Here is a 24,347-nt window from a genome sequence, read left to right as displayed (position 1 = left end):
GAACGGATATTCCGATAGGAGTTTTTTCCGCCTGAAAAATAGAGAACCTGCTCTCTATCTAAGTCCGTCGGAAATTCCGACGGAAAAAGTCAGATGGGGCATACACACGGTCGGAATATCCAATGAAAATCTCCCATCTGACTTTTTCCATTGGAAATTCTGACCACGCTTACAAAGTATAATGCCGCGTACACACCATCACTTTATGTGATGAAAAAAAACTACACTTTCTGTGAAGTAAAAAATGAAGTTTTTGAAACTTCAATTTTCAAAGACGAAGTTGCATACACACCATCGTTTTCTCACAATGATCTTGCAAAGTGAGGTTACGTTCCACCACGTTTTCCATTGAAGCTCCCTTCATAAGTAGCTTCTGGGCATGCGTGGATGAAAAAACGTCTTAGAAAACGACGTTTTTTGCTACACACGGTCAATTTCTGTGAAGTAAAAAGTGCACTTTTGAAAAACGACACATAAAATTGAAGCATGCTTCAATTTTTTTTGGTCGTTTTTTACAAGACATAAAACGACGTTTTCCCCCACACACAGTCAATTAAAGTGACGTTTTTAAAAACGTCATTTTTTTTCATCACATAAAGTGATGGTGTGTACGGGGCATTAGAGTTCAGGACTTACAGCCAGGTGATTGGGTGCTTCTGAGGAATTAGGACATCCATGGTAAACATAAACTAGCTGATCGGTGGAGTTCCCAAACCTAAATTATCTGCAAGCAACTGCCTGGTCTGTCTGTCAGTATAACAACATCCACTTAGAGGAGACAACAGGTCCATTGTACATCTGGTACTGAAATCATCTTCTGTCTCTGAATGAGGCTGTTTGAGTGTCCCAGCAAACTGATGCATGGTTGACAAACTCACACTCACCAAGACAAGGCCCAGTAACTCGATTGCAGTCATCCAGAAAATAAGAGAAAAACAGTAAAGAATAATATGTCAGTATGGAATGGTTGTGTCCATCTGTTCCCATGGATGCCACTCTGTACACCTCTTCCACTGAGACGTGTTTGGGTGTTTAGGCCTGATGCTCCTAAATTTGTGTTACAGGCTCAAGAGAAAGAAAGGCAGAAGAAGCATTGCATTCAACCAGTTTAGAAGTAGATATCCACTATACCAGCATATGAATCTGACAAGGAACTCCCAGAAGAATGTCCATCAGAGTCAATGAATCAGAAAGGCAAACAATCAATACACTCTCCCAAAAAAACGGATGTACGACTTCCTAGGCCAAAGTTCCCAAGAGACTGTCGGAAAATCTGGAAAATCACCAAAGCTGCTGGTGTGATCTATCATGGCTTTCCTGGGCAAGAATTCTGGGCCACCTTTTGAGACACCTTGGTGCGTGTTTCCATGCCTGCTCCTTTTATAAGAAAAATGTAATGAAATTAACCTGACCTCATAGGTCAAAAGTGCCTAATTGTGAATGTAAATAGTTTTTTGTTAAACTTATGTCAGGTTTAATGTTCTTTAATAATTCTTCTCTGCATTTTTTTTGTTTTTATTGATGAACGCAATGCATACCTTTGGATCTTTGTGAATTTTGGGATGATCTTTCACCATTGATGTCGCCTGTGGATAACCGTTTTTCACCTATACATCCTGTTGGGAGCGAGACTGTTACTGATCTACACGTTATTTGATTTCATGCCCATAATGGTGTTTTTTTCTGGTAAGCAGATTGTTTGCACACTGGTGTGGTGTGTTTCCGTTGTCTGCACACTGAAGTTTGGTGAAGGTCCTAGATTTCAACTTTGTTGATGAACACATTCACTTTGAACTTTTTTCATTATATTGATTTAATTTATTTATATTCACTGGAGCGCTGCACTATTGGACTATATACTTTTTGTTTGCTTTATCTACAAACTGTGCTAGCTGCTTTTTACATTGAGTTTATTGTATTTTTTGAGTTAGTGCAGATATCTGTTCACTTTCTTTAATATGTGCCTGTGCAAATGTTATCTCTTTGGGGGTATTAGTCACAGTGTGAACATAGATGTGTGTGCATGCACAGAGTCAGTATTGGCACAAGATTGCCCATTTAAGGGATGCTCTAACTTAGTGAAAGTGCTGACCTACCTATCCTGAATACCCTGTATAAAAAAGATCTGTGTACTTATCTTTTTTAATCTGGTCCTGTCCATTCATGTGATTCAACAGCTTGGGCTCCCCATGTAAGGGAGCCTTTGACAACGACTGTAAATTCTTTGGGCCGTGACAGCACCCATGGGTTCCCATGGCCCATCCACTGTCGGTATTCCCTCCTTTCCAACACAGGGGAGCCAGAACTGCTGGATGATGTGTCTGGAGCAGATTAAAAATAGGCAAGTACACAGATGTTTTTTTATACAGAGTATGCAGGATAGGTTGGATGGAGGGGATGTTTTTAAGAATAGTTATGTAGCGCCCCCTTACTTAAGTATGGGCGCTACGCTAAAGTTAGTGGGGAATGGGAGAGTTATTTTGCTCCCATTCACAATTTGCTAAATTATGGGCTGCTGTCATTCCTGAACTATCCTGTAGGTCAGTCTGCGCCTCAGGGGTGTTGTTTCCACCCCTGGGCGACAGGTGGCATTAGAGGGGTTTTGGCAGAGTCACTTTTCCCCAGCAGCCAATTAGAGGAGTTTTCCCTCGTAGAGCATGCTGGGAAAGGGTATATCTGTGGCAGACGCCATCTTTATTGGTTCTTCCCGCGGGTTCCAGGTTCCAGGTGAGGCACCCACCTTTAGGGTGCGCGCATCCAATGGACCCCGGCGATGATCTTCCAGGCCGGGGTCGCATGCTACGCGGAGCTCCATATTGCAGAGAAGGGCCCCAGTGACTTACTGGGTCCCCCGCTTTACTGAGAAGATCCCAGGCTGGATGCTGCTCGATTGGGGGGTCGGCTTGAGGAGAACCCAGAGGCAGGTTGTCCAACAGAGCTTGAACGAACCATCAGGGATCTGGTGACCGGAATGCTGACAGGTACTCCTTGCTGTCATCCGGTGACTTATGTCCAATTTACTGGGAGGATTCGCTCAATTCGTCCATTTAGCTCATTCAAGTAATAGGCCTGTGGCAGAGGCCCTAGAGCCAGGTCTGTGGCAGAGGCCTGTTCCTCCCAGCATCTTAAAGTGACGCTTCGGCTGCCAGGCTTGTGGCAGAGGTCTGTCCGGGGGCACTTCACCTACTCTGGCTAGAGTAGCGACGAACGGTGACTAATATTACTGTGCTGCCGAGAGCAGGATTGCTCTCTCTATGTCCGGGCCTGATACCGCAAGTTCTCTATCGCTTCATCAACCTTTTTTTCCTTCCTACTGCATGTTGATGTTGGCTATGTTGGGCCTGAAATAAAGCATTGAAAACCTTTCTTCATGTACTGGACATTGGCTCACTACTTTATTCATCAGTTACACCCCTAGACAACACTGAGGTAACTTAATATGCCGATCCCAACAACAAATCAGCGGCTCCTGAGGGGGTAGCGCTACAGTTACTTAGCTTTATCTTCCACTTTAAGGCTGGAATTCATCTTTAAATACAAAATTAATGTACTTATACCAGCTGTATTTAAAAATAAGTTTAATACAAACACAGAAACGTAGATTTTACCTCATTGCCAAAAACTTCCCCTTACTTCCCCTGCCTGCCACACATATTGCAGTTTAGGTAAAGTAGCTGTGGCAATGTTCAATCCTGATTTAGGTAATTCACAAACCCTTTGTTCTTAATATTATATATCCTCATTAAAGTTTCAAACAGTCCCTTATGTGAGACAGATGTTTTCTTCATTTTCAGCATTTTCTCTTTAATACAGCTTCCTCCAAAGAAAAGGGTAATTGGCAAACATTCTATGGGTTTATATATCTGTTAAAAATATCACTTCTGATAGGTTGTCATGTATTTTATACACATAATGATGTAATCGTGTGTAGCTTGTCCAAAGCAATATTATGTTCATTTCATCTCCTTGTAGAATGTGCTATTTCTCCAATGTGTTTCGTGTGCCAGGCTCCTTCATACGTTTCCATGCAGAGCGCTGGTCACCTGTTGCTTAGGAACTCAATAAATATTGTTTCCACTGACTTATTATAAACTTAGCAAGTGGCTGGAGAAGTTATGTCAGATGAAACAGTTTCAGCTTTCTTCATTACAATGTCAATTACCTTAGTGAAATGCTTCTTTTTGCTTGATCAGGTACTAACATGAGTAAATGGCATTTAATGTGTGAGGGAAGTGACTTGATGGATTGTGAGCTGGGCAGAGAGAATATAGGTGAGGCCCGTGGGCTGACTTTGTAAATGATATTTGGGAAAATCAGGAGGTGCATTCTTGTTTTATGAAACTATCTCTGTGAATCAAAAAGTAGCTGACATTTGAGGGCCGTATCAAAATAGTAAGTTCTTGCCAGCAAAATGAACACCAGGGGGTTATTTACGAAAGGAAAATCTACTTTGCACTACAAGTGCAAACTACAAGTGCAAAGTGCACTTGAAATTGCACTGGAAGTGCAGCCACTGTAGATCCGAGGGGGACATGCAAGGAAAATAAAAAACTGCATTTTAGCTTGCACATGAATGGATGATAAAATCAGCAGAGCTTCCTCTCATTTTAGATGTATCCCTCAGATTTACAGTGAGTGCACTTCCAAGTGAACTTTCAGTGCAATTCCAAGTGTCATGTGTCACTCTCTCTGCAGATCAGTCTTGGGACAGCCCCTCAGCCCTTTGCAGCCCATCAGCCCTTTGCTAAAAGCAGACTCAGCCCCAGCCCTCTACCCAGGTTTCTGGCAGAAACAGCACAAAGGGCAGCATTGGACCCCTGTTCTTTGGGCTGCTGACCGCTTGTGTCCTCAGCACAGCCTTTTATACCTTTTCAAATTTCATTGCCAGGGTCATTGTAGCTCAGGTCAGGTGGTGGATGAGGCTATTCCTCAACCGTGGCCAATAATGGCAATCCTTCTTGCCCCGTTGCTAGGGGTTGTTTTAGTCCTAGACTGCAGCATCAGCCAAAAAAAAGTCCTCTTCCTGCTCTCCACTAACTGTGCTCTGGCAGTCATTGGCAGGCACAGCAAAATGCCCTGATTTGGATGAAACGTTCTGCTGAGTGGCTTAAAAGGGCCACCAGCTTAAAAGAGTTGGTGGCTTAAAAGGGTCACCAGCTGGCACTACATGTACTTTCTCTAAAAGTCCTTTAAATCTGAAGCTTAATCTGCTTATTTTTTGTTTTTCCTAGTTCTTCCTTTTTAACCTCATAAACATGCTACATTTTTGGGGAATAAATATATCTGTTATCTGTAAATGAAACGTTGCTTTTTCTGTGGCTGCTTACATTATGCAGCATTTGATTCACTCATCTGGTCACCAAGGAAGTGACACAGGTAGGTGAGTATTGTTGCTGGAGTTTTTAATGATCCTATCACTAGTCTGATATGTTTAGAAGGTAACTCCAAGTTACACATACAAGGAAAGAACTTGGCTGGCGTGCAGAGGGGTATTTGCCCTTTGGAAAAGTACTAACTACATACATGGGGCTGTTGACCCTGAGTGGATCTAATTCACCCTTTAGACATTGATCAGAGTGGAACCCATAGCCAGTGTCTCATAATGGGCGCCCTCCTCTGGTTAGGTTATCAGACTGTATTTAGTCATTGGCAGAGGAGCAGTGATCTATTGCTTTTGTCAGGGTTTCCTAGCTGGGTGTTTAATTTCTCTCACCTGCTTCTGGAAGAAGTTTCCAAAATACAGGTCAGGGAGAATCAAATGACCAGTGTGAATATTTATCATGCCCCAGCCAATCCCTGCAATAAAGCATCCAGAAGGTGGCTGGGGAGGTTTTAAGTGTCTGGGAGGCCTTTCCAGTATGTTCTTTCCTTTCCAGGGTTAATTCCAATTCCTTCGGATTGTCAAGTCCTGTACTTTTACCTGGAACCTCTGCTGTGTCTGGTAACGACTCTTCTTGTTGAGCCACCTGGAATACTGGACAGCAACCTGGACAAATCCTTGAATGACCCTGACTTGCATCTTGTTTGTCTTAAACCTTAAACTCTTTGCTCCTCCCATGAACTTCCTGATTTAAACCATGTCTCTGAACATCCTGTTTGCCAGATTATTGTGCTCCCTCCAGCCAATATCTTGCTTTCGTCTCGCCTGCTGCTGTCTTTGCTACTAATCAGTAAATGCTTTGGCTAGATTCAGAGAGAATTTACGCCGGCATATCTATAAATCTGCGATGGCGTATCTTCTTTCTGTATTTAGAAAGCAAGATACGCCGACATTAGCCTAAGATGCGACTGGCGTAAGTCTCTTACACCGTCGTATCTTAGGCTGCATATTTACGCTGGCCGCTAGGTGGCGCTTCCATCGTTTTCGGCGTAGAATAATGACCTAGATACGCCGATTCACAAATTTACGTACGCCCGGCGCTATTTTTTTTACGTCGTTTATGTTAGGCTTTTTCGGCGTAAGGTTACTCCTGTTATTAGGAGGCGCACGCAATGTTAAGTATGACCGTCGTTCCCGCGTCAAAATTTTAATTTTTTATATCGTTTGCGTAAGTCGTTCGAGAATAGGGCTGGACGTAATTTACGTTCACTTCCAAACCAATGACGTCCTTGCGGCGTACTTTGGAGCAATGCACACTGGGAAATTCCACGAACGGCGCATGCGCCGTTCAGGAAAAACGTCAATCACGTTGGGTCACCAAGAATTAACATAAAACGCGCCCCCTCATCCACATTTGAATTATGTGCGCTTACGCCAGCCCCATTTACGCTACGCCGCCGTAACTTAGAAGGCAAGTGCTTTGTGAATACAGCACTTGCCTCTCTAACTTACGGTGGCGTTGCATAAATATGATACGCTGTGCCGCTGTAACTCTGCGCGCCCCTACTTGAATCTAGCTCTTTACATTTATTCAGAAAATCCAAAGCATTCTATGAATGACACCTGTGCCGATTGTATGACCTCCTGTGTTCACAAAAAAGCAGGGTAGCCGCACTGTGTGTGACTCAGAAGCAAGTTGGTTCAAGCTGGTCCAATGTAACTATGTATATAATCTAAACCTGGATTTCTTCATGAATACAGATTTGCCTAATGCGCTAAATGAAAGCTTTCTGCGTCTTTAAAACATTTTTTTTCTTTTGAATGTATTTCTTGGATGTCTGTTTCACAATATACCCAGTGCTCACAGACAAGGCACCTATGTCCTGCCAATACATCCAGGACTTCTGAGGACATTGAGAAACCAAAAATGTTGTCTGTATAATAGAGGAGAAAAATACCACCATGTATGTCAAGAGATATTTAAAAAGAATAGAAAAATATGGGCCAAGACTGGTTACAGAAAAAGTATACATAAAACCCACACAAATATTCCCCCTCAGTAAATGTCTCATATATTAACAATAGTAGCAGATAAAATGTTATAAGTAGGCTTCATGGACACAAGCTTGCCAGCAGTACACCCAAATGTCCATTGCTTATGTTTAACTCCGTTGATTTATTTTTCATGTTAATTGTAAAAACGTGTAAAAATGTCAATTGTCGCTCATTACAGGCTGACAGTGAAGTGGAACGTCCAGCCAAAAGCAGGGACTGAAAGAATTACATTGTAATAAATCTTTGCAATCATTGTATTTACAGGGGGACATTAAACGCTTTTGCCAAGAAGATTTGGCTTGGTCAACACAGGCATGCAGTAAATTTTGTCTCAAGGTTCCCGAAGATTTGTGACATCATCCTGGATGCACACAGATGAATTTTTCAACTTGGATGACCTGTTAACTGGAATTAATTTTCTGCTGAATGCTTTCCAGTATCCTATGCTTGGACTTTTATTTTCTGGTGAAAAGCAGAAATTAAACCAGAAACAGTGTCTTATAAATAATAGTCTTGGGGGCATTTTATTAGCTGAAGTGAAATTGAAGTTGTTTTGTTTTATGATGCTTCTGTCAGTCAAAACAATGGAATGGCCGATCTTTGTTAAAAGAGAAGGAAGCTGGGGAGGGAGTACTCATACTGGATTTATTAGTGGCACATAATAATGCTGGAAGTGAACTTTTCTACGGCTGAAATAAAATAATGTTTATCTCAAGAGACCATTTTATGTCAGAGGACTTAAAGTGATTATTAAAGCATATATATATATATATATATATATATATATATATATATATATATATATATATATATATATATATATATATATATATATATATATATATGTGTGTGTGTGTGTGTGTATATATATATATATATATATATATATATATATATATATATACACATTTGTGCTTATAAGTTTACATACCCTGGCAGAATTTATGATTTCTTGGCCATTTTTCAGAGAATATGAATGATAACACAAAAACGTTTCTTTCACTCATGGTTAGTGTTTGGCTGAAGCCATTTATTATCAATCATCTGTGTTTACTCTTTTTAAATCATGATCACGACAGAAACTACTCAAATGACCTTCATCAAAAGTTTACATACCCCAGTTCTTAATACCGTGTATTGCCCCCTTTAACATCAATGACAGCTTGAAGTCTTTTTTTGTGGTATTTGTGGATGAGGCTCTTTATCTTCTCAGATGGTAAACCTAGCCATTCCTCTCGGCAAAAAGCCCCCAGTTCCTGTAAATTCTTGGGCTGTTTTGCACGAATTGCACATTTGAGATCTCCCCAGAGAGGCTCAATGATATTGAGGTAAGGAGACTGAGATGGCCACTCCAGAACCTTCACTTTATTCTGCTGTAGCCAGTGACAGGTCGACTGGCTGATGAATGCAAATGTTCCTCCAGTATTTTTTGATAACATACTTCATTCATCTTGCCATCAATTTTGACCAAATTTCCTGTGTCTTTGTAGCTCACACATTCCCCAAAACCTCAGCGATCCACCTCCGTGTTTCACAGTAGGAATGGTGTACCTTTCATCATAGGCCTTGTTGACTCCTCTCCAAATGTATATGCATATTGTAAGTGGGATACTTTGTGGCATTTGCGTAGTAATGGCTTTCTTCTGGCGACCCGACCATGCAGCCCATCTTATATATATATGTATATATATATATATATATACACATACATATATACATATACAGTTGTATGAAAAAGTATTTGCCCCCTTCCTGATTTTTTTTTACATATTTGTCACACTTAAATGATTCAGATCAACAAACAAATTGTAATATTACACATAGATAACATGATAGTAAATACAAAATGCAGTTTTTAAATAATAATTTCATTTATTAAGGGAAAAAAGCTGTCCAAACCTGCCTGGCCCTATGTGAAAAAGTAATTGCCCCCACCCCCTTTGTTAAATCATGAATGAACTGTAATTAATAATTTTTTGGAAAGCTGAATTAAATTTCACTTGCCACTCCCAGGCCTGATTACTGCCACACCCGTAGAATCAAGAAATCACTTAAATAGAAGATGTCTGACAAAGTGAAGCATGCTAAAAGATCTAAAAAAGCAACACATAATGCCGCAATCTAAAGAAATTCAAGAATAGATGAGAAACAAAGTAGTTGACATGTATCAGTCTGGGGAGGGTTACAAGGTGCACTTGAAACTGCACTGGAAGTGCACTTGGAAGTGCAGTCACTGTAGATCCGAGGGGGCATGCAAGGAAAATAAAAAACAGCATATTAGCTTGTACATGATTGGATAATAAAATCAGCAGAGCTTCCCCTCATTTCAGATCTACCCCTCAGATTTACAGCGACTGCACTTCCAAGTGTAGTGCAAAGTGGATTTGCCTCTCGTAAATAACCCCCATAGGCTCCTCTCACATTTGCCCATAAAATCTTGATTATCCCCAAGACTTTTGGGAAAATATTCTGTGGACGGATGAGACAAAAGTTTAACTTTTTTGGAACGTGTGCATCCCATTACATCTGATGTAAAACTAACACAACATTTTATAAAAAGAACATCATACCAGCAGTCACACATGGTGGTGGTAGTGTGATGGTCTGGGGCTGCTTTGCAGCTTCAGGACCTGGACAACTTGCCGTCTGTCATGGATATTCAGTAATGTTTGTCTGTCAGCTTACCTCCTCCATGTGTTCACCTTAGAGGCCAGCCACTCTCACCTGGCTGCTTAAGTAATTTCTCCTCTAGCATGGCTCCACCCCAGGCCCTCTCAAGGAACTCTATATTAGCCTGTGCACTGCAAGCCAGCCGTGCTGATCCACAGTGTTTGTTAAAGTGGAGTTCCACCCATAAAAATAACATTACATCAGTAGTTTTAAAAAAATGTCATTAGTCCTTTAAGAATTTTTTTTTTTTTTTAGATGCCTTCAAAGTGTTGTTGCTAGGCAGAATAGTTAATCTTCCCTCTTCCTGCACCTAGGTGCTTAAGCTTCCTAACCTACACCGCACAGACTCCTGGGAATGTAGTGGGTGTAACTTTCCAGGAGTCTGTGCACTCCCCAGTCTCGAAGAATCATGTGACTTGGACAGTACAGGTGCTGAAACCTGATCTGAAACCTATTACACTGCTTGTGCAGCACTGAGCATGTGCGAGATCTGCAAGGCTGAAATCCAGGAAGTCATACAGTCTGGCTTCATGATGCCCACACTTAAGATGGCCCCAGTCAATTTCTATTTTATAAAGTGTCTAAATGCTGTAACAACCTAACAAAATGGACCTTAGTTTACAGACTAACTTTACTAGAATACATTAAGCTTGTGTATTACAGGGGTTTTTATATTTAAAAAGTGAAATTGTGGCCGGAACTCCGCTTTAAGCTATTGTGTGTTTGAATTCCTGCTTGCCATGTGCTACGTCTGTCTCTGTTTTATTGATCTTGGCTTGTTCTCGACTATCCCTGTCTGCTTGTGACCTTGACCTTTGGTGTGTCCTTTGTTTATCTTTGTCTGCTAGTCGCCCCGACCTTTGGTTTATCCCCTCACTATCTCTTGTATCCTGAGCTGCTGCTTCCCCTCTATCCTCTATAGCCTACTGTGAGCATGAGCTGAGGGACTCTGGGGGCCACGACCTGGATCCAGTTGCAGGCCAGTCCATCCTCACCACTAGAGACACATGCCCTCGGGAATCCTAGGCTCTAACTCCCTGTGGTATCCCTGTTAGTGCTCCAGTGGTCCTGCCTTCCTTAGCCACCCAGTGTTCCATCCGCAGAAGTCAGCCGTAGGGTCCACTACCTTAGCGGTGCATCTGTCACCTGACCGCAGGTGACCTGACAACGTCATTGAGGGAACCATGAATTGTGCGCTCTTCCAGAAAATCCTGAAGGAGAATGTCCGACCATCAGTTCCAGGCCCCAAGCTCAAGCACACTTGGTTTATGCAGCAGGATAGTGATTTGGAAACGCGCCAGAAAAGTCACCTCTGAATGGCTCAAAACCCTACAATGTGGCAGAATGAAAACAATTCTACAAAGAAGAGTCAGGCAAAATTTCCACAGCAATGTAAAAGACTCATTACCAGTTATCGCAAATGCATGATTGTAGTTGTTGCCAAGGGTGCACAACCAGTTGTTAGGTTTAGGGCTTACTTTTTCACATTGGGCCAGGCAGGTTTGGACAGATTTTTTCCCTTAATAAATGAAATCATGATTTAAAAACTGCATTTTGTACTTACGCAAGTTATATTTGTGTACTATTTACATTTGTTTGATGATCTGAATAATTTAAGTGTGACAATTGCAAATATGCAAAAAAAAAGAAAATCAGGAAGGGGGGTAAATACTTTTTCACAGCACTGTATATAAAGAAAGGGTAATCATACCACTTGAAATTTTCAACATTGTGTCATGTTACAAAAACTTAAATGTATTCTTATTAGGATTTTATGTGATAGACCAACACTAAATGGCGCATACTTGTTAGGTGGAAGGAAAATTATAAATGGTTTATTTTTTTTTACAAATTAATATGTGAAAAGTGTGGCCTACATTTGTCTTCAGCCCCCCCTGAGCCAATACTTTGTAGAACCACCTTTCACTGCAATTACAGCTGCAGGTCTTTTTAAATATGTCTCTACCAGCTTTGCACATCTAGAGAGTATATATTTTTTCCCATTCTCCCATTCAAAATAGCTCAAGCTCTGTCAGATTGAATAAAGAGCGTATGTGAACAGCAATTTTCAAGTCTTGCCACAGATTCTCAGTTGGATTTAGATCTGGACTTTGACTGGGCTATTGCAACATATGAAAAATGCTTTGATCTAAACCATTCTATTGTAGCTCTGCCTGTATGTTTAGGGTAGTTGTCCTGCTGGAAGCTAAACCTCCATCCCAGTCTCAAGTCGTTGCTCTGTATTTGGCTCCATCCATCTTCCCATCATATCTGGCCAGTTTCCCTGTCCCTGCTGGAGAAAAGCATTCCCACAGCATAATGCTGCCACCACCATGTTTCACGGTGGGGATGGTGTGTTCAGGGTAATGTGCAGTGTCAGTTTTCTGCCACATAGCGTTTTGCTTTTAGGTCAAAAAGTAAAATTGTGGTCTCATCTGACCAAAGCACCTTCTTCCACATGTTTGCTGTGTCCCCTTCTCGCAAACTGCAAATGAGACTCCTTTTGGCTTGCTTTCAATTCAATGGCTTTCTTTATGCCACTCTTCCATAAAGTCCAGATTTGTGGAGTCCACAACTAATAGTTGTCCTGTGGACAGATTCTCCCACCTGAGCTGTGGATCTATGCAGCTCCTCCACAGTTACCATGGGCCTCTTGGCTGCTTCTCTGATTAATGCTCTCCTTGCCCAGCCTGTCAGTTTAGGTGGACGGCCATGTCTTGGTAGGTTTTGCAGTTGTGCCATACTCTTTCTATTTTCAAAGTGTGGGATATTTTTTTTTTAACCTAACCCTGCTTTAAACTTCCTTATCCCTCACCTGTCTGGCGTGTTCCTTGGCCTTCATGAGGCTGTTGGTTTACTAAGGTTTTCCTAAGCTTCACAGAACAGCTGTTTTATACTGAGATTTTCCTCCTGACGATGGGTGTCGCTGTCACCGATGGTCAGGGTTGGAAAGGCAACAGGCTGGATGCATTGGGTACCTTTTTTCCCAGAAGCAGCCCAGAGGGCGTGGTGAACCTGCTGTGCATTCTGGGAGAGGGTACTTAAAGGGGTTGTAAAGGTTCGTTTTTTATTTTCTAAATAGGTTCCTTTAAGCTAGTGCATTGTTGGTTCACTTACCTTTTCCTTCCATTTTCCTTCTAAATGTTTTTTTTCTTTGTTTTCTTTGTCTAAATTTCTCACTTCCTGTTTCTCCTCAATAAGGTGTTCAGTAAGCTGTTCTAAATGACTTTCCACCACTCGGATGATGGTGGAAAGCTTACTGAGGAGAAACAGGAAGTGAGAAATTCAGACAAAAAAAACATTTAGAAGGGAAATGGAAGGAAAAGGTAAGTGAACCAACAATGCACTAGCTTAAAGGAACCTATTTAGAAAAAAAAGGCGAAACCTTTACAACCCCTTTAAGGGCAGACACCATTTTGTGGGCTTCGTCTTCCGATCCTCACTTGAGGGCCCTCCTGGCCTCAGGAATGTGTTGGCAGTTTCCGCCTCAGGGCCACGTTGGCCTGAGGCCTCGCAACTGAGATGTATTCCAGGGAGTTACTGGGGCCTACTGATCCAGGGATGATCCCGTGTCGCCTTACCTGATGGAAGGGACCAAGCAATTGAGGACTAAATCGGAGGATGTATTCGGATCAAAGTTTACCTCACAGTGCTGCCGGAACAGCTGAAAGATCTTGGCACTGAGAGCTGTGTTCTTTTACTTCAGAAGCTAACCCAGTGAGGGGTTGCACAAGTCTGTGGCAGAGACTATTGAGTGAATCCTAAGTTCACCTAGTCTGTGACAGAGACTAATGGACAAATTCTACTACCAAGTATGTGGCAGAGACTTTATTTTGATCGAGCTTCACACCTAGGAGAATATCTGTTATCTGCAAGTAAGATACCTGAGTCCTCCCCATCCCTCTATCCCTCTGTTGGAAAGTTTGTTTAATAAAACCCTTGAAAGAGACTTTGTGTTGGCCCAGACATTTATTCCGGATAACTCTTCAAGGAGAACCCCTGAGACGAACGCAAGGAACAGTAAGGTAACGGCAGGCCCAAATCTAAACCAGCAGCTCCTTCGGGGGTAGTGCTATACATGTACATGTACATATATTTCAATGGCAATGTTTACACCATTGCAGTGCATTCCAGTACATTCAACAAAAACATGCTGGGCCGGATTCAGAAAAGAGATACGCTGGCGTATCTCCTGATACGCCGGCGTATCTCCTGATACGCCGGCGTATCTCCTGATACGCTCATTCAACAAAAACATGCTGGGCCGGATTCAGAAAAGAGATACGCTGGCGTATCTCCTGATACGCCGGCGTATCTCCTGATATGCCGGCGTATCTCCTTATACGCTGCGTATCTCTGAGTCTGGCCGTCGTATCTATGCGCCTGATTCATAGAATCAGGTTACGCATAGATATCCCTAAGATCCGACAGGTGTAAGTGACTTACACCGTCGGATCTTAGGCTGCAATCTCATGCTGGCTGCTAGGTGGCGCTTCCGTTTGTATACGCGAGGAATATGCAAATGAGGAGTTACGCCGATTCAGAAACGAACGACCGCCCGGCGTTTTTTTTTTACATCGTTTGCGTTCGGCTTTTTCCGGCATATAGTTACCCCTGCTATATGAGGGGTATGTGTGGTGTATCCTATGTTAAGTATGGCCGTCGTTCCCGTGCCAAGTTTTGAATTTTTTACGTTGTTTGCTTAAGTCGTTCGCGAATACGGATGGACGTAATTTACTTTCACGTCGAAACCAATGACGTCCTAGCAACGTCATTTAGAGCAATGCACGCTGGGAAATTTGACGGACGCCGAATGCGCAGTTCGTTCGGCGCAGGGACGCGCCTGATTTAAATTTTACACGCCCCCTACCCGCGGAATTTGAATTCCGCCGGGGGATTTACGATACGCCGCCGCAAGTTTACAGGCAAGTGCTTTCTGAATAAAGCACTTGCCTCAAAAACTTGCGGCGGCGTAACGTAAATGAGATCTAAAGATCCGCTCACCAATCTGAATCTGGCCCGCTGCGTTTTTTTCCGCAAGGAAATACACTGCAAGGAACTGCACGTATTTGTGTATTTAGCTTGTTGACTGGATTTCAGCTTAAAGGACATATTTATAGAGCCACAAAGGATCATTTGCAGCCAGATCCCTGTTAGTACATTGCTGCATTCATTTAGCCCATTGGATGTCCAGATTAACAAGCACACATTAACCTTCTAGAGAAGTGTCAGGGAATAAATGTGATATCATGTATTTTCCAAAAAAGTGCATGAACCATATCTTGTCCCCATTGAATCTAAACTCTTATGATGTAACCTCCCACTCTTCTTCTATACTTTGCCTGGAGCCTATTTGAAAAATCTTACTGCCGATGAATCTTTCCCTCTAAGGATTACATCAGCACTTTAATCAAATTCTGTCTGTTGTTTTTAGTGCTGACTATAACTGAGGCTGATGAGAGCCAGAGACCTGCATGGTTCATGTTGTATCACACATAGACGTTGCAGCATCGCCTTGAATCATACAAGAGCAGTTTTGTTGCTAGTGTAGAGGGTAGTATATATCTACTGTATGTGTGTCTATGGGATCCATCAACCATCGCTGGGAAGTTTGTGAAAGATTAAAAGAAATGTCCACCTTTGTAACCAGGTTTAAACCCCATACACATGGGCCAAATGTCGGGTGGCATTGGACTGTTCAATTGAAACCGGCCAACATTCAGCCTGTATGTACTGCAGTCGGTCTGACAGAAGCTGTCCGTTGGGCCGACTTCTGTTGAAGGGACCGGAAAAGGTCTGCTGACCGGCTCCCGATCAGCGCTCCTGGAAGCCCTGGAAGTTCCTGGAAGCCCTGGAACTATGGAGGGATCACTAGATGGGAAGTCAATCTGCTTCAGTTCAGGGAACCCCTAGCAACCTCTGGAGGAACCCTAGGGTTTCATGGAACCCTGGACCAGAATTATTGACCTAAGTTGTAACTGACTCTTTATCCTATTGTTTGGTATTTTTGAGTTTTGTTCTACAACCAGGCCCGTCGGAACCCGACAGGCAAACCAAACAACTGCTTGGGGCCCCGAGCTGGCCAGGGGCCCCAGCAGGGCGGGCCCTTGCCGCACCACTGCTTCCTCCTGCAGTCCAGTTGGCCGCACGGAACAGGAGATTCAGTTTCCTGTTCCCGGCCGGACTGACAAGAAGTGCACACACTGAGTGTTCACTTACTTTCAGTCCGGCCCGGGAACAGCAAACTGAATCTCCTGTTCCGCGCGGCCGACCGGACTGCAGGAGGAAGCAGCGGTGCAGCAATGGATGGCGTCTTGTTAGCCTCTGCGGAGGATAAAGGTAGACTGTCTTGAGCGGGGGTATAGTGGTAACCTGGATGGTGGGGAGAGGAGTGCTGCCCATACACGTGTATGCAGGTGTAACGACGAGAAAAAATAGAGCATGTTCTAAACTTTTAATGCCCATTTTTCACGTTGAGAAAAATGCTCTGGAGCCTACACGGTTTCATTTCAATTTAACAACGCAACATCGCTACCATCTACCCACCAACCCCATAATATAGTGCAGGCCAGTAGTCCACTTCAAACTGCATAACAAGGTGACAAAAGGCAGCAATACCACTAAACACATGACCAATGACAAATCTGACATGTGTCAACTAGTACTGTCACCTGTAAGCTGAAGTTATAAATACAATATTATGTTGGATAAAAGCCTTCTGTCTCCTTGAGGCCAGTAAGGCAACCAAGTTATTTAAAATGTCAGTGATCGGTATCTGCACTAGTGTGTTTGGACATATGTAGCATTTTTTGCTGTTCTATTTATTATGCTAGCAGCTATGAATTCCATTCTAGATCCTTTGTAAAATGTATTATATAAGCAAAGTATACAAGGATGAGCTTTCCACAGGTTTATTATTCTTTGTTGAAAGTCAGTAGACAAGTCCAACTTGTTTCGGGTCTTCAAAATTCCCAATTGCTTATACTGAACACACAATTGTAAGGTAACATAAGATACAATGACAAAACTCTAGGGATGCACTCAGTTTTTTTTAGACTGAGTACGAGTACTGATACTTTTCCCCAAATACTCGTCAATATCTATTTTTAGTGTCATGTGTCAGTTTTTAAGGGCTCATTCACACATGCATGAAAACTGATAGGAAAAGCACACAGATTTCACTTGCAGGCACATCAGTTTCACATCAGTTTTCATGTGTGTTTTAGCGAGTTTTTAAAGCCTGTTCACATATGTGTGGGCCGGCTGCAATGCGATTTAAAAAAGAGTCCTGTGCGATTTCAGTCCGCTTCCGGTGCAATTTTTAATCATGTACACTACAATTCGCATTGGAATCACACCTGAACCGCTGAACAAAGTTGCACCGGAGCGGGCACATACATATGTGAACCGAGTCTGAAGTTATCGGTTTTAGGATCGAGGCGTTTGCAAATGCAGTACTTGTGCAAATGCTTAGTCTCTGCAGCACAGATAACGGTATTGGTATTGGTGCAACGCTAGTAATCTCCAAATGTTAGCCACTGAAGAAGGAGTAGTCTTGAACCCCTGGAACGTGTTGGCTTTGTCTTATGACATTTTATGAAGATTATTATACTTTGCTTGACATGAGACTTGTGGCACTCCCATTTTTATACTTTCCTTAGATGTTTCCCGACATCCTCAGGCATACCTTGCATAACAGAGAACTGGCTCCCTGGAACTAGAGATTAAACATTTTTGTATAGAGTACACCTAATACAACTTTTGCAAAACTACATTATATGATATTGCTGAACTGCCTGTTATATGCATCTATCCAGTGGGGGTATTAAATTTAAATTTAATCACTACATATTTTCTTCAGCAGAGGTTCAAATCTCATGTTTGTGCACTCAAATCCTTCACATCACAGGCCTGCCCCCTTTACATCACAGTCTTCCTTTCCATCATTGTCCTCAAACCACCTTTCACATCACACCTCCCCTTCACATCACAGCCCCCTTTGCACATCACAGCCCCCTTCTCATCACAGCCCCCTTCTCATGACAGCCCACCTTCACACCACAGTCACCCTTTTTGACACAGTCCCCCTTTCACATCACAGCCTCCTCTTCTCAGCACTGCCCCCTTCACATCACAGTCCACTCTTTACATCACAGCCCTCCTTCATATCACAGCCCACTAGACATGTGCAATTTTTTTAGTTACGAATAAGTTTTCCGTCAATTTTCGTTATTTTAGTTGATTCGTTAACATACGAATGAACGAATGGTTTAGCGCAATTAATAACGAATAACGATATTTTCAAAATAACGAATATGGAAAACAACGAAGATACGAAAGAAGAAAGAAACAAAAACATAGAAACAACGAAAATACCGAACCCAAAAAAAAAAAAAATTACGAAAAACAAAATGAACGAAAATGCAAACTTACTAATATTCGAAGACCGAAAAGAAAACAACCGAAAAGCCGAACAAAGAATAAAAAACAAAAATCAAAACTAACGAAAAATAAATTACGAATCTTCGTAAAACGGAAATGAAAACAACGAAAATACGAAATAATGTAAATTAGCTTTCGTTAGTACTGAAATATTTCTGGACATTGACCTATAGCCACTGAGCGCTGTCCCTTTCCTCTGAAGAGGTTTGTTCCTTCCCCCAATGAGCTTCTTTCTCATTACCTCCTGGCTCCTTGTGTCATTTTCTGTGTTAGACTGCAGTGCATCTAATTTCTAGATTTGTATTTGTAATATCTGACATATTTTAGTTTTCTTCTACGTCAGACTTCATTCTAGATAGGGTGTGTGTGCTAACTAAGACAGTCAAGTCAATCACAGTAAAGTGCGAATTACAAAATTACGACGAGTAGTGTGTCGAATAAACGTAAAATGTATTCTAACAGAATTCCGAATGCAATAAAATCGACAAAAGTACGTTTTTACAATCAAAGGAAATTAGACACGAAAATACGAATGATCATAAAGCAACGAAGATATATTTCTTACGAAAATACGAACGTGGCATGATGAAAAATATAATGTAAATACGAATAGCAAAACAACGAAAATTAAACCAACGTAAAAATGAAGGAATGAATAAAATCATTTTAAAAATACGAACGCGGCAGAATACAAAATATAATGAAAATACTAATCTCGATTCAACGAAAAATAAACTAACAGAAAAAAATGGAAACGGAAAAAAAAGTGTTACGAAAATACTAAAGAGTATGAATACGATAACTAAAGTCTTACGAAATTACGACTCGTTACGAATCACGATAAACGTCACATCCCCTCTCCTTATAACAGTACTCCCCTCACTTCACATCACACCCACCCCCTTTACATCATAGTCTCCCCTTCACATCACAGCCCCCCTCACCATCACAGTCCCTCTCAACATCATAGCTCCCCTTCATATCACAACCCCCTCTCTCACCACAGTCCCTCTTCTCATTACAGTACTCCCTTCACATCCCAGCCCCCTCTTCATATTACAGCCCCCTTCTTATTACAGTCCACCCATGACATCATAGCCCCCCCCTTTACATCACAGTCTCCCCTTCACATCACAGTCCACCCTTCACATCACATCATCCTCAACATCACAGCCCCCTTCACATCATAGTCCACCCTTCATATCACAGCCTCCCTTCCCTTTACATCACAGCACCCCTCAAAATCACATTCCCCACTTCACATTACAGCCAGTCTTGTCATTAAAGTACCCCTTCACATCCAAGACCCCTCTTCACATTACAGCTCCCCTTCTTATTACAGTCCACCCATCACATTACACCCCTCCTTTTACATTACAGTCTCCCCTTCCTATCACAGTCCCCCCTTCAAATCATAGCCCCCTTTCTCAGTAATGTACACCTTCACATCCAATCCCCCTCTTCATATTACAGCTCCCCTTCTTATTACAGTCCACCTATCACATCACATCCCTCCTTTTACATCACAGTCTCCCCTTTCTATCACAGTCCCCCCTTCAAATCATAAGCCCCTTTTTTCAGTAGAGTACTTCCTTCACATCCAAGCCCCCTCTTCACATTACACCCCCCTTTTTATTACAGTCCACCCATCACATCGCAACCCCCCCGTTTACATTACAGTCTCCCCCTCAACATCACAGCCCCCCTTCACATCACAGTCCACCCTTCACATCACAGCCTCCTTTACATTACAGCCCCCTACACATCACAGTCCATCTTTCACAGTCCTACCTTACATACCTACAGGAGGAGAAGACACCTATCTACCTAGCAGATCTGAAAGGAGGGCGGGAGCTTCCCAACTGTGCATGTTGATAAGTGCATGATTGGCAGCACTGGGAGAAAACTGGGGAGAGAAATCTGTCTTTACTGGATACCACAAGATGTCCAAGTGGGATAAGCGTAAAGAGAGATACCAAGGCTGCCGAGTGGCGTGGCTGCTCCAAGTAGCACCTAGTGCCTGTGCCATAGGTGCCATACCCTGAATATGCCACTATGAAATGTATTAATTTCTCAGAAATTCAACAAGGTCCAGACTGGGGTCTGCCATGATACCAGCTATACGGTATAGTATGATTATTTGCTAAATACAAGTCATATTTTTTCTACAGGTGAGAACATCACTATGTACGATGATTATGTGGTTTACCTACTGCAAGATATTTTAGAGAATTTTTTACTTATATCCATGTAAGCAGTGTTAAGCCGTTTGTTATGATTCTCTCATTGTTTCCAATAACATTTCATGTCTCTACGCTCTGTTTTATTTTAAGAGCTCTAGTATTTATTTTGAAATTGCTACCAAGTTGTAGAGCTTTTCTTTTCCATTGTTCTAGGAAACAGTCTAAGTAAGAACCCATGGGTCAGACTAAAAATAATAACTGTCAATATGTTGAGTAACAGAAATGTTCATGTTAATGCTCAGTTGTAGTAGTCACAACCAAGGTTGATTTGGCTGAGAGCTTTAGGTTGCCATCACATTATTTTAATGATCACTTGTCTGATCTAAGAGGGATCGTGTCACCACCAGGGAAAAATTAAAGTGAACGCAGATGTAAAAGACCAAACTTAAAGAGGAGGTCCACCCACCCCTACAAAAATTGAAAGTCAGCAGCTTTCAAACTGCAGCTGCTGGCTTTTAATAATAGGATACTTACCTGTCCTCGAGTAAAGCAATGTCGGCACTGCAGCTGATGTTTCCATAAGCTGTCGGATGCTGCCTTCGCCAGGGAAAGGGAACCCAGGTAAGGGAACCTGGCAGTTTAACATTACGTCTTCAAGCCGGGTACCTACTGTGCATGCACGAGGCACTGCTACGCTCTCCTACTGGCCCGGCGGTGGGGGAAGGAGGAGGGAAGAGGAGGGAGCTGAGCTGTGACACAGGACTTGTGGAGGTGGGGACAGGATACCTGTCAAAGACAGGTATCCGCTCCCCCCGAAATGTGCCAAATGTGGCACCAGAGGGGGGGAGGAGACAAATGAGCGGAAGTTCCACTTTTGGGTGGAACGCCACTTTAATGCACCTTTGTATGCATCAATACATTTCTTAAAAAGTAAGGAACCAGTATTTTTTGACTAACAGGACTTTATTTTCGAAAACGGAGATGGCAGATCTTGAATTTGTACATTCTGGACTTCCATTGATGTCTAAGGCCCCGTACACACGACCAGTTTCCTCGGCAGAATTCAGCTTCCGACCGAGTTTCTGGCTGAATTCTGCCGAGGAAACTGGTCGTGTGTACACTTTCGGCCGAGGAAGCCGACGAAGAGCTCGGCGAGGAAATAGAGAACATGTTCTCTATTTCCTCGTTGTTCTATGGGAGCTCTCGTCCCGCCGAGCTCCTCGGCGGCTTCAGTGCTGAACTGGCCGAGGAACTCGATGTGTTTGGCACGTCGAGTTCCTCGGCCGTGTGTACGAGGCTTAAGGCTAAGTTCACATCTATGTGCTTTTTAGTCTGTGTAGATCTGCAGAAATGCACAACGGTCCATTTAACCTTTTTTCCTAGGGGTTCCATTCACATCTATGCATGTTCCTGCAATGTGTTTTTTTGGAAAGGCGCAGGAACTTTTTTTATAGGCATCACAGTGTTTTTTTTTGGCTTCAATGTCGCTCCACTTATCTAAGCCGATGTGTGTTTCAATTGTAGGATGACGTGTAGAAGAGACCGGGAATAATGCCTCTGTCACACTGCTATGCCTCAACGCGTTTCACAACTATGCATCTTCAGGAAGCTAGTGGCGCCATGTTGGTAGAGGTTATTTATACTCCACTGTGCCTGGAACTACCCCACCATTATTTTAGTTATTGGTTAATAGTGCTATTAGATGGGTGCAGGTGCCCTTATCCATAAATATATTGTTAAAGCAGAGTTCCGGCCACAATTTCACTTTTTAAATATAAATACCCCTGTAATACACAAGCTTAATGTATTCTAGTAAAGTTGGCCTGTAAACTAAGGTCCGTTTTGTTAGGTTGTTACAGCATTTAGACACTTTATAAAATATAAATTGACTGGGGCCATCTTAAGTGTGGGCATCATGAAGCCAGACTGTATGACTTCCTGGATTTCAGCCTTGCAGATCTCGAACATGCTCAGTGCTGCACAAGCAGTGTCAGATCAGGTTTCAAATCCCACTTCTGACAGCTTTTAAGCTTTTCTTTGCTTGCGTTCACATTCTCCAGCTCGTGTATCGCTGAACCTCTAGCACAAAAATAACTACTGTTCTCTGCCATCAAAAAGGTTTCCATAGCTCAGGGGTTAGAGCACTGGTCTTGTAAACCAAGGGTTGAGAGTTCTAATCTCACTGGGGCCTTCCTGCAAGTGTTGGTGACTGTATCTCACGTAGCAGCGTAATCAGAATTTTTCCACATAGTCCCAAGGAAACATAAGGGTGGAAACTTTTTAAGGGCTCTAGATTATGAAATCAAAAATTTAGGATGACTTGAATTTCCAGAGATCTTGAATTAGGCAATATCTACTAGAACACAGGTGTCAAACACAAGGCCCTATAGGTAATTTCATGTGGCCCTCACACCTCTCTTGCAGCTGCAGAAGAGCTCCAGCCCTCGTCTGGTCCTCCTCCATACCCTTACTTTCTGCTTTTAAGCAATGTATCCAGCATCTTCCCATTAGCAGCATAAGGAAAGGGGGGTGCACTGTGATGTAAGGGAGAGTGGGGGACTCAACTACTGGTGGTGGGTTGGCTCTTAACATCTAATGTAAGGGGAGGGGATGCGCTGGAGAATCTAATCTTACAGATACAACAGGCCCTTTTGAGGGCAATCATAATGCTGATGCGGCCCACGATGAAATTGAGTTTGACACCCCTGCCATTTACCATTTGTTCCCATATCCCATCGTAATCGTAATTTGCATATTCGTCGCGTAAAAAAACGAAGCGTCACCTAGTGGCCGGCGGGAGATTGCAGCCTAAGATCCGACGGTGTAAGTCACTTACACCTGTCGGATCTAAGGGAGATCTATGCGTAACTGATTCTTATGAATCAGTCGCATAGATCCGACCGTCGTATCTCAGAGATACGACGGCGTATCAGGAGATACGCCGTCGTATCTCTTTCTGAATCTCCCCCAAGGTCTTTTAGCCAGCCCTCCCGGCAGTTCGGGGCACCCTGGACCAATCTTGGGCACTGTCCAGGGTGGGGGAGGAGACACAGAGAGGCCGCTCCAGCATGGGAAAGCTTCACAAGGATCCTCCTCGTGGCTGCCTGTTGATAGCGGTAAGTTCCCCAGTGCTCCTCTCTCTAATCCCTGTGCACCAAAAAGGATGGCTGCAATACTGGGCACAGGTCACGCTGCATATATGGGCACTGGTAAGGCTCCATTACTGTACACAGGTCACGCTGCATAGATGGGCACTGGTCAGGCTGCATTGCTTGGCACTGGTCAGGCTGCATTGCTAGGCACTGGAGAGGCTGCACTGCTGGGAACTGGAGAGGCTGCACTGCTGGGCACTGGAGAGGCTGGCTGTGCTGCTGGGCACTGGTGAGGCTGCATTGCTGGGTACTTGAAAGGCTGGCTGTGCTGCTGGACTCTAGTGAGGTTGTATTGCTGGGCACTGGTGAGGCTGCGTTACTGGTCACTGGTGAGCCTGCGTTGCTGGGCACTGGTGAGGCTGCATTAATCCGGCCCCCGAACAGTCTGAGGGACAGATCAATACAAAGTTTGAGGACCCCTGATATACAGTGTATTATGATATGTTACCATATCCATATATCTGTCCATATTTCATATACAGTATATTCAGTATATCATATACAGTATGTACCTTCCTATAAAAA

Source organism: Rana temporaria, chromosome 4 (genome assembly GCF_905171775.1).
Source record: "Rana temporaria chromosome 4, aRanTem1.1, whole genome shotgun sequence".
Classification (NCBI taxonomy): domain Eukaryota; kingdom Metazoa; phylum Chordata; class Amphibia; order Anura; family Ranidae; genus Rana; species Rana temporaria.
This window is presented reverse-complemented; position numbering follows the sequence as displayed.